The sequence below is a fragment of the Danio rerio genome, chromosome 7 (genome assembly GCF_052040795.2).
Source record: "Danio rerio strain M-AB ecotype USA chromosome 7, GRCz13ab, whole genome shotgun sequence".
Taxonomy (NCBI): domain Eukaryota; kingdom Metazoa; phylum Chordata; class Actinopteri; order Cypriniformes; family Danionidae; genus Danio; species Danio rerio.
Genome location: NC_141027.1, coordinates 34,509,903 through 34,521,432, shown reverse-complemented (window position 1 = coordinate 34,521,432; position 11,530 = coordinate 34,509,903). Strand labels below are relative to the sequence as shown.

Genomic DNA, 11,530 nt, shown 5'->3' with positions numbered 1-11,530 from the left:
CTAAAAAACAAATATTATGGAAGCCAAATGTTAAATGCTTTCCAACATATTTCAAAATATCTTCTTTTGCGCTGAATAGAACAGAATAGTATAGATGGCTGTTTTTTTTTTTTTTAATTTTGGCTGAAATTCAGTTCAAGCATCGTTTCCCTGTTCATTAGGAGTTAGACTGATTCAAACAAATCGTAAACAATTGAAGAACCGGTTCAACTGATTCAATGAAAAGAACCGACTCAAGCGAACGATTCCATCACGTCGCTATCGTACAGTCAGTGTGCAGGCAGAGAGAAACAGGAGGAGGACGAGCAGCGTTTATCTACAGGCACAATCACCACCGCATCACTGACTGGGCTGCTGCTGTTGCTGCTGCAAGACACGGTCGTGCGGTCTTTGCGTCGCGTTGCGCCACTGTCACATCATGAGCTCGTCATCGTTGCAAGCGAGCAACGCGCTCTGAGACGCTGTTTCGCCGCAGCAGGGCCACAGAAACACGGCTAAAGCGAGTAGCGGCGGCGTTAGCTTCTGGAGGTCAGTATCTGTTTTACTCCTCTTGCCTAACCTTATGTTAACTCGTATGTGGTGCTCTTGTTATGGTTAGCTCTGGAGCAGCGGTAAAGTTAGTGATGAAATGGATGAAGGTGTTTTCGTTGTAACGGTGTGAAAATGTACGCAGCTGCTTGTATAAGCAGCTTTGACAGCTAGCTATTTGATCCTGTTAGCCACTGCTAGCCGCTGGTCTTTATCTTTCTCATTGTAAATGTGTGTTTCACTGGATCTCTGCTTATAATATATGATCAAAGACTGTCAAATGTCAGGAGTGCCTGATAACAGGGCTGTCGATAGGCAGGGCTCTCATCATTAATTGATGCCCTCGGAGTCAGTGCATCTGATGAGGCTGAATGACACAACAGAAGGCTATAAATTACACACAAAAAAGACCTGCACCCCTATTCGTCTAAGATCCCGAGCAGATGTCCCTGTGTGTGTGTTTGCTCTCCAGAGGTCATAAGGACACGGGTTTTCTTTCCTGAGGGGGTTTGGATGTAGTGCTGTATTCAAGTCATCATGTTGTCGTGATGACGATGGTGGTGATGATGATGATGATGATGTGATACACGTAAAGCACGGCTCCACGGTACAGTTTGACCTCCCTGAATTTGTTTGAACAGCTTTTCTCTGTTGGGACACTGGAATAGCTGCGACATCAGGCCGTGTGTAAGATGACTTCAGTGGTGTTGTTTCTCTCCTGGGTGAAATGTGAGACGGCTCTTAGCTTTTGTCAGTTCAGTTTTTGTGTTCTGTCACTTGTTTGCAAAATATTCTCCTTGTTCAGTCGTTCATGGATGAATTCATTGGGTTGAGCTTATAGTATTATATTTGTGTGAACAATCTTTCTTTGTGTATTTGAGTATCATTTATGTTTCTTGATATTGTTCATCACTGTATAGTTAAAGGCAAAGGTTTTGTTAAACGCAGAGTAATGTGTTTAAAATACAGTTTAGGATATGGACAAGGTGGGGTATGAAAAATAAATGCAAATCTAGCCCAGATTAATGGCTTTTCATTAAAGGGATTAGTTCACCCAAAAATTACCATTTACTCACCCTGAAGTGGCTGTTTACCTTCATGAGTTTCTTCCTTCTGTTGAACATAAAGGAAGATGTTTTAAAGAAAACAAACCTGGAACCATTGACTTGATAAAATGTCTTGCTTTATGTTCAGCAGAAGACAGATTTTGTTTCTAAACAAAATTTGTTTTTTCTAAAAAAACGATCCGCGTCCACACTGGCATTTCACCTAGGATTTCTGAACAGATCTCTGTCTACACTAGAGACCTTTTTCTTAGAATGCAAAATTACCCATTATGCTTTGCGTGTACAAGGAGAATGCTAAAAGCTTTCGGTTGGCAGCTGATGCATATAAAGAGACACAATCGGGCTGCTTTAAAACGATAGTTTTGAACTATACTTGCTTTTAACGTCTTTAAACTAAACTGCTGTCGATCGGCACCACCTCCTGTACTGATTATTTTAAAAATGCAACATAATGGGATGGAAAACAACTGCTGCAAGGTATTTTTCTCTCATTGTGCGACGGCATCTTGTGCAGTTTAAATGAAGCCTTGTCATCGATAAAGTGAACATTTTCTCTTTCTTTCAAACAAATAACCAACTCAAACAAATGTAATTTACCAAAATGTTTGACACACACACACATAGCCTACTGTACTGTCCCACTAACACATTGAAAGAATGGCGCAAAGGGAAGATAAAGTGATGTTTTGAAATGACAGAAAAACGCATACCGTGGTAAATACTACACAACACAAACTAACTAAATGAAACATAAATGGCTCCTGATTAGAATCAACATACAAATCAGCCAGAGTAGTACGTACTTTTATTGGTAATTTTTGACCTTCATACCTGCTATTTTTATGCCAGTAATGTGGTTTGCTCTTTATAATGCAGTGAGGTATTGATTGTGAGTGTGTGCAATGAAGAGCTTCAGAGTACATTATAACAGCTGACAGGTCGGGAACACTGACGCTATATTTCAGCTTCTGATCTAACGGCAGACACTGAATTAGGAGAATGTTTTTCTCTCGCCCTTGAACTGCATCTAACAGAAGTATAGCAACTTTAACACACGTCTTTCTTTCTAAATTAAAATTTTGCATCAAAACACTCCGTAAGCCACTCAAAAGATTATTGACACCCAGTTGAGAAACGCTGCTCTCGCTGATGACAATTCTTAATGGAAGTTTTAAGCACCCTACCTGAAGGTGCTGGTCACTGTGGTGCCCTCCATGCAGTAACTTAGAAAAAGGTCTATACCGGTGAAAATGCTCATCACGTGACCACACACACACACATTCTGGCTTGTGCTGCAGCGAATGCACATGTCTGAGCTACAGGCAGTCAACAGGTGCTTTGAGCACACCTTCCCAGGTGAGAGCAGCGCACATCGGTCAGTTCATCAAGGATTAGGGATGTCCCAATCTGATATTGATATCGGAAATAGGTCCAATATCAGTCCAAAAAACTATATCGGACTGCGTTAAAAATCTCCGATATAAGGGGTCCGATTCGCTCTAAAATCTGTTACAGCTATTCTATCCAGCAGGCATCCAGAGCCAGCGTGCAAAGCCCACGTGATCACAACACCGCTTGCTAGAAAAGTCCCTTTAAGATTTAACATGCTCTTCACACTAAGTTATGGTGTAATAAGTTGGACATCTATTGTGACGGTAGCACATGCTGACGCGATCAACAACGGCATATCTCTACAGGTTTATTTACTTCACGTCAAGCGATCTTTAAGATACATTGTTTTGTATACGCTGCTAAACAACACAAGGCACCGAATGGCGACGTATTACACATCGTTTTAAATGAGGCTCGCAAGTTTACAATACAATTCGATCATGGCATATCGTGGTTCATCCAGTGTGATACCCAATTTAACACCAGCGCTTCCCACACTTAAGACTTTACCTCAGCGGCCCGGTTCTGTGTGTGTGAGAAACTTCACAGACTCTGATGCATTGCTGTTACAGACCCAAAGAGACGCGCTGGACATCTGACTTTGGTAGTAGCTTTAAGAAGAGCGCGAGGACGTGCAGAGAAGAAAAGCCTTTTATTAAATAGACTGATCCAGCTCATTATTTAGGGTGACAATACATCCTCTTTTTCCTGGACATGTCCTCTATTTGAGACTTAAAAATGCATTAAGCCAAGATTTTTAAATCACCTAACATGTCATGGATTCTGCTTTCGTTTTCTATAGCTGTCATGTAAAAGGTGTTGAGTGCTAAACATTTCTGTTGTTTTAATTGTCTGTTAAATAAGAATAAGAAATCATTCTGTTGCTGAGGGCCATTACAGTTTAAAAGAAAGGATGGTATACTTTCGAGCAGAAGGAAAATTTAATTGGAGGCATTCCCATATTTAACTCCTCTTTAAAAAGCCCAGAAAGATAAAGTGTTCTAATAAACAGTGTCAGCTTTGCACATGAGTTTGCAATTCTGTCTTTATTTACATTGTCGTACTTTTCCCATGTGGGCAGTTGGGTGGAATCTCTGCAATAATATGCAAATAAAATAAATTTCGATAAATAAAATTATTCTCAAAAATCACATTATTTTATGTGCTGTGCAGAAAAGATGTGTTTCAATCCAGCTGCAAGTGTATTTATATTAAAGATAATATGTGCGATATATATTATTATAAAATTAATAATGTTTTGTTTGGGAACATTGATACAGCCATAATCTTCTTATGATACAAATAGAGATTAAATAGCTCTGGTCATGTGAATGTTTGCATTAATACTTATAACAAAAATACTTATAACAATAACTACTTATTTCTGCTGCCCAGTTTGAAAGATATTTTTCAGCTCGAAACTAGATTAAATATTCATCAAAAAGCTGTGAGTGAAATTGAAACTTTGGACACTCAACCTTTAGCAGTTGTTCAGTTAACAATATATTTTTTTCTTATGTTCCTGCTCTCAGCTGTTTCTACCATTTGCTGATGGTAAAAAATTAACAACTGAAGTGACCTTTAAAATAGTATTTTGCACTTTAAAAAATATATTTTGTTTATTCAATTAAGATATTTTTCAGGGTGTTAATATTTATTCTTTAATTCTTTTTTTATAAGTTCTTATGTAAAAGGTTCACATTAATGCAACCAATAGTTAATAAATTGGTTGTTTTTGTCCATACTTACTGTTGCTGACTTTTGTTCTCAGTTTAATCCAGCCGTTTATGCATTCCACTCAACTAAATAGGTAAAAGTAGTGTATTCATGATTTGTGCTGATATCGGATTTGTATCGGTATCGGTTCGTACTGAAGGCTGCAATATCGGTATCCTGTCGGAAGGTAAAATGTTGTATCGGGACATCCCTATCAAGGATCTTCCACTGGATTTCATCTCACTGTAGTGGGTAAATGTGATATTTAATTAACCAAAGACAAGTTAATATATTAATTTATGTAACCACGTACACTGATTCTGCACATTTGACTAATTTGTATTTGTATATAGTATAAACTTACTGTACATTATACTTTTATAATGGCCATTATAGATTATTAAAAGCAATGTTCAGCAAACAAGACCGGGTGTGTTTCAAATTTTTTTATGAAAATTAAAAGAGGTAGTAGTGTTATAGGCTTCATTTTGTTATGAATATGCATACAGTGAAGATGAGTGTCATAAAAAATATGATGTCTTAACATTTTTAGTGTCTCTTGAGTTAATACCAAAATGAAAATGGGCAGTTCTTCATATCATGTCTTCATTTTATTGTTAAGATATTGAAAAAATGTTGCCAGTGTGATGTGAATGAGGTTATAATGTAGCCCACACTGTTCCATTCAAAGATTTACCTGACTTGTCCTCAGTAGTTTGTTTTCCATATCAAACTTGCAAAATCTGAACTTAAGGAAAGGGTGCAAGGCTGAACTTTGTGCACTAAATATCAAGGAAAAAGCCCCAATCAGAATGTCTGCAGCCTCACCTCCATTTTCAGATGTCTCCGTTTTTCCCCATTCACTCTGACACGGAGCAGCAGCATGGCCACTTCAGCATTTCCAAAAAGCTTCAACACTTAAAAACCCTGTGGAAGTGTTGACTGAGGGCTAAACCGTAGCAAAACCTATGCATTTTAAAACTAAAATGTATTCTTGTAAACAGGACATAAATGTCATTATCAGTAGCAGTACCAGAAGAAGTAACTGCTAAAAAATACATTTATTACCATGGCTGTATTTGAGGTCTGGTAGTTGTGCAAATATTAAATTACAACGAGCAGCTCATCCTACAGCTCACAGTGCTTCTCCCAGTGGTGTCGTGTGAAATGCATGAAAAGCGTGGAGTGGCCAGACTGAAGTGTCTCTCCTTTGATCTGATTTGGTCACCGGGGAACGTTGGGTCCTCAATTGATCCTCAGTTAAATAGAAATGGCCTCTCCACACTTAATCCTGATTGATGTTTAAGTCCAATCTAAAACCATTCATCTGTCACCGGGTTTGTTTTCCCTTCCTTACAGAGTTCGTTTAAAGGAACTTGATGCAAGTCACTGGAGGAGAAACTCATTTTGGAGGTTGAAATCAATTGTAAAACCATTTCTCCTCTTTGGGTGTGGTCTGACTGAAAGCTGAGGATTTTTATCTGATCTTCCTTAGCAAGTCAAATACGATTGAACATTATGTGAGATTTCACTAGTGCTAGAAATATTCAGTAGCAGCTGTCTTTTAGAAATGCAACTCTAAGACTCTTTTGTGTGGTTTTAGTTCTAGATTTAATGATGATAATGCAAAAACCCCAATAAGATTGCTGTATAATTTGTTTCTCTGTTATTGATTGGCTGGTGTGATAGCACTGCCAGAAAGGCTTATTTTATCTCCGTCGCAGCAGTAGCTTAAGGGGGTTTGCTGTGAGCATGTGTGCAGTCGACGGGTGGGATGGCTTTTGGAAATCTGCCTCTCTTCTACTGCATGAGCAGGTCAGAGTACGTGTCCCCACTGGCTTACAGTGTATTTCAACACAACTGGAGCTGAAATTAAGGGCACATAATACATCTTGTTGCAGAATGTGCAAACGTCATGATCATGTTGCATAATGCAGCATCTTGGCTGGATGCATGCATGAAAACATTTGGGGTACAAAACTCTAAATTTAGGCTGGGTGTGTTTTATGAAACTGCTGGCCTTTGCTTTTTATTCCAAGGAGTAGAATGCATTGATGCAAGCAGAAATTAATTTTTTAATTAAAAAAACTGAAAACACTGAAGCCTGTGGCAGAAAACTAGTAAATTTGATTAACCTTTATTTATTTATTTTATAGATTTATATTGTCATATACTATTTGTTCACATTTATTCACATACTATTTAGTCATTTTATTTATTTATTTATTTGTTTATTTATTTATTTGCGTTACCCTAATTTATCTTAATTTCAATTTTAGTTTTACAAATGCTTATACTTCAAATGACTTGTTTTATTTCAGTGTTTTTTATTTGCTTTCTTTAAGGCAAAATATTAAAGTTTTCCATCAAATACTTCTTTAGTATTTTATATTTTTATTAGCGAAATAGTAAAAAAAAAAAAAAAAACTGTGACTGTTCTTCAAGTAACTGCGATAAATTTGTGAAAAATAAATAATATATATTATAAGAGCGGATGCTGTAGGTAGTGCTGTCGCCTCAAAGCGAGAAGGTCGCTGGGTCAGTTGACATTTCTTTGTGGAGTTTGCATGTTCTCCCTGCGTTTGCATGGGCTTCCTCCGGGTGCTCCATTTTCCCCCACAGTCCAAAGACATGCGGTACAGGTGAATTGGGTAAGCTAAATTGTCCATAGTGTATGAGTGTAAATGAGTGTGTGTGGATGTTTCCCAGAGATGGGTTGTGGCTGGAAGGGGATCTGCTGCATAAAAACGTGCTGGATGAGTTGGCGATTCATTCAGCTGTGGCAACCCTGGATTAATAAAGTGACTAAGCCAAAAAATAAAATGAATGAATGATATGTTATAAGTTTGAAGATTGCAAAGGGAGACTTTGGCATAGTTAGCTTAGCAAAGCCTAAAGCGAACAAAGTTTGGAGACTACAAAAAAATAAATCCGGGTTAACCGGGTTAACACTTCCGATTACATGCATACACCCCGTGCAGTAACGGGGCATGGCCAAAGGCGCTGTAATTTTAAGGCAGAGAAAGCTAAAATGACGTCCAAACGCTGTTATTTTCACAGAGCTTCTTCTGTTTCTGTATTTGGGCTTCTAAAGCACACTACATAAAGAGGGAAGTGCTTACAGTTTAATTTAGAGAATTATAAATATAGATATAGCTCTAGAATTTGACAAAGTAGAACTTCTCTCCAAGTTCGGTGCTGGATTCGGCTAAAAACTCCTTAAAGAAGGAGCAGCTCCAACCATAATAGAAGAAGCTGTGGACTGTGAGCCACAACCTGTAAGTATTTTTATTTGTTAAAATTACATGCATAGTGTCTAGCGTTAATGCTATATTTTAGCAAGAACATAAACAAGGATGTAAACAACGGGAAATGCTGTTTGGCACCGCTAACAATTTAGCTACAAATTCATATTCATTCGTGAAACCGCTGTAAACACACACAATCTTCACCAGCGCTGCAGTGTTTCTTTATGCGGCTGCTTTTTCCTGCATTCTACATCTCAAATAACGAACTTGCAAAATATATGTTAACGTTTCATATCACTTACACATGCTTATTCCGATTATATGTGAAAGACTTGTCAGATTTTTTGTTTAGAGAGCAGGTATGAGGTTCAGTCGTGTCCCCTGCATTTCCTGTCTAAATCAGGTTCAAACGGATATGGCTAACAGCTACTCTGACTAACAGTATTTACACAGCGTAAAAGTGCATGCTATTGGAGGCGGAACACTTTTCCTGGTGATGTGGAGCTGATCCGCAAATCACGGCACATGTTAGCTGACCAATCAGAGCCTCTTGAGGGCAGGCTTTCAGAGGAACTAGAAAATATGACAGTCGGTTTCATGTAAGCTGAGTAGCTGTATCAAAGTAAGATATATGTTTATTAAATATATATTTAAATATATATTTAATATATCGTTAAATATATATTTCTTTTTACTGTCATCATTACTATCATACATTACCACATTCACACACACACACACACACACACACACACACACACACACACACACACACACACACCAGTACCTGAATATATTGTTGTTGTTTTTGTTTTGTTTTATTTTGTTTTTGTTGATGTCTCTTTGTATTTGTATGATCTCTTTGTATTTGTATGATGTATGTACCTTTTTGCATATTCTAAAACAAACAAACAAACAAAAAAAGTATGATAAATGAAAAAATGAAGCATGAGCACACATTGCTTTGCATCTTATGAACACAACCAAACCTTAAAACACTACACTCTGGACCACTCCTTTAATAATTAAAACATTAAATAAAAACAGCTATGCAGTTATTGTGCTAATAACTAGCTTATTGTGCATTTTTTGATGATGAGCATCTTTCTCCTCTGGGTGAATATGCTCACCCCGGTGGTGTGAATATTGACACCAAAATAAATACGTGCTGCTAAAGTACCATAAATAGATGTGTGAAATATAGGCCATGTTATATATTGCTTGCTTTTGTGTGTATGCATGTGTGTTTGGATTTCGCCTCTTATAACCGTTTTGTACCTATTAGCCTTTTGTTGCCTTGTAGCCAGTACATTGTCTGTTGACAATCTAATCAAGCTTGTTGTCAGTGCTAATCCATTTTAAGTGGCTCCTTAACTGGTCAGTAAAGATCACACCATCTTTAATACTTTGAAAAAAGCCTGCCGCAAACCAGTTGCGGAAAACCATGGGTGCAAAACCTTAAGAGTCTTGAGAATTTCAAAAATCCTCAGGGCAGTGTTAGCCCTACTGAACCCTGTGATGTAACATGAGGTCTGCATGAGGATTGTTGACTCACTTGATGTTAAGTTTCTTTGAAAAGAACATGCTCATAGATCAAAGTAAAATGTCATGTTTAGATTGCAATTTTTTTAGGTTTTAGGGCTGTGCAGTATTACGATATACATCGTATGGACTAAATAAAAGGCTGTATTGTTTATATTGTGGTATCGCAAACATTGTTTATTATAGTTATACTTTTTCATTTTTATGAGCACAATATTACACATCGGTACGGTGATGCAATAACAGAAACATGAATAACAGCATCAAGAGGAAGTTGCAATCTTGAAACAGGGGGTCCGCTGGGTCTTAAAAAGTTTTAAAATGTCTTAAATTCATGCATTCATTAATTTTTTTTTTTGCTTAGTCCCTTGCCACAGCGGAATGAACCGCCAACTTATTCAGCATATGTTTTACACTGCGGATGCCCATCCAGCCGCAACCTAATGCTGGGAAACAACCGCACACTCTTGCACACACTCGCATACACCACGGCCTATTAAGCTTTTTTAATTCACCTGTACCGCATGTCTTTGGACTGTGGGGGAAACCGGAGCACTCGAAGGAAACCCACACAAACACAGGGAGACCAGGAAACTCCACACAGAAACGCCATGTTTTAAATTTGATAAACAAAAGATTAGGTCATAAAAATTCCTAAATTCACTGAAATATTGTGTTGTAGGCCCTTAATCATTTTAAACAGGTCTTAATTTTCCTCTGTCCAAGTAAATCTACCTAATCGGGCTGACATCCATCCGATCACCAACAGTCCAATAAAACTTTTTCAAAGAGATATAATTCACAACAGATGTTAGAAAGCAAATTCTCTAAATTTAATTCACTAATCAAGAAATATACTAAAAACAATTACACGATTCTTCGTGATAATTAATTATAGCAATCTATGCCTTCATGTGATCTTCCATCTCTACAAAAGCTATTTACAGAAGGGGGAGCGGACATAATGTTAATAAATTAAACTTAAGGTTTTGTAAAAGCAAAAGGTTGAATCAGAGTTATACTCAATCCATTTGAACCAGAAGCCAGCAAATATATATTTTTGATTATGCATGTAATTGTCTCAACAATAAATATAGTTTTAACAATCTTAAACTTGTCATTTAAAAAACAAAAAAAGCATTATATTGCAAAAAAAACGAAAGCAAACAACTAAACTAATTAAAATACGTGGCTGAGAAATAACTACATTTGTATTGTTGTTGTTTTTTTAAGTAAAAAAAACTGATCCAACCGGGGCATTAGTTAAACACAAAAATATATGTATGTATATCTCAAATTTTATTCATTCATGATGGTCTTAAAAGAGTCTTAAGTCTTAATTTTGCTTGATGAACCTGCAAAAAATTATTGGCCTGTAATCATTTGTTTTTAATATTTATTTTATACTTCTACATTTTTTATCAAACATTAAACCTTCAGTTATAAATAAATTGATAAAATGATGGACTTCCCTACAATATCTTTTCAATCAGTGTAAAATTATGATTTTTTTTTTCAAATAGATCTAGTTAGTAAATATGGTGACATTGTATTTATGTTGCAGTATATAAATCTCAGGAAAGCCTTCTTCCAATATTGTGCAGCCTTAAAGTTTCAGGATAAACTGGCTCCATCCTGAGACTCTCTCTCCTCATGCTCGGTTTACAGTGTTCCTCCTTATATTATGCTGGTATGTGTGTTTAAATGGAAAAGTGTTTGTCTTCTAGGTGGAGGAGTTTCTTATTTGCTTTAGATTCTTGAAGCACATGTTTTGAGAACATATAAGTATTGTAAAGATTAGACGTATAAGTTAAAAAAGGGTGTTGTCGCTGGGGCAATTCTGATCATTTTGGAAGGGTACTTTCTATCCAAGACTAAAAAGAGCATGTGCACTACATAGGTTGAGCCCTATCTGTGCATGTGCCTGGTAAACAGAAACATTTAATTGACTCTCCGCTATCAAACAAATAGCCATCTAACACAACCTATTTGAGTTTATTTCATTTGTTGAACAAAAAAGAAGGTTTTCTGATGCAT

The 11,530-nt window shown here is 36.9% G+C and overlaps 1 protein-coding gene across 50 annotated transcripts in view; it reads left to right on the top strand.

The window, feature by feature from the left end:
- The first annotated feature begins 249 nt into the window (after window positions 1-249).
- The window catches only part of madd (MAP-kinase activating death domain), an 89,514-nt gene continuing 78,233 nt past the window's right edge, over window positions 250-11,530 (top strand). For all 50 annotated transcript variants that reach the window (XM_087261443.1, XM_087261437.1, XM_087261433.1 and 47 more), the window contains exon 1: window positions 250-528. The gene's annotated coding sequence lies outside the window, so the exon portion shown is untranslated. The remainder of the gene's footprint in view (window positions 529-11,530) is intronic.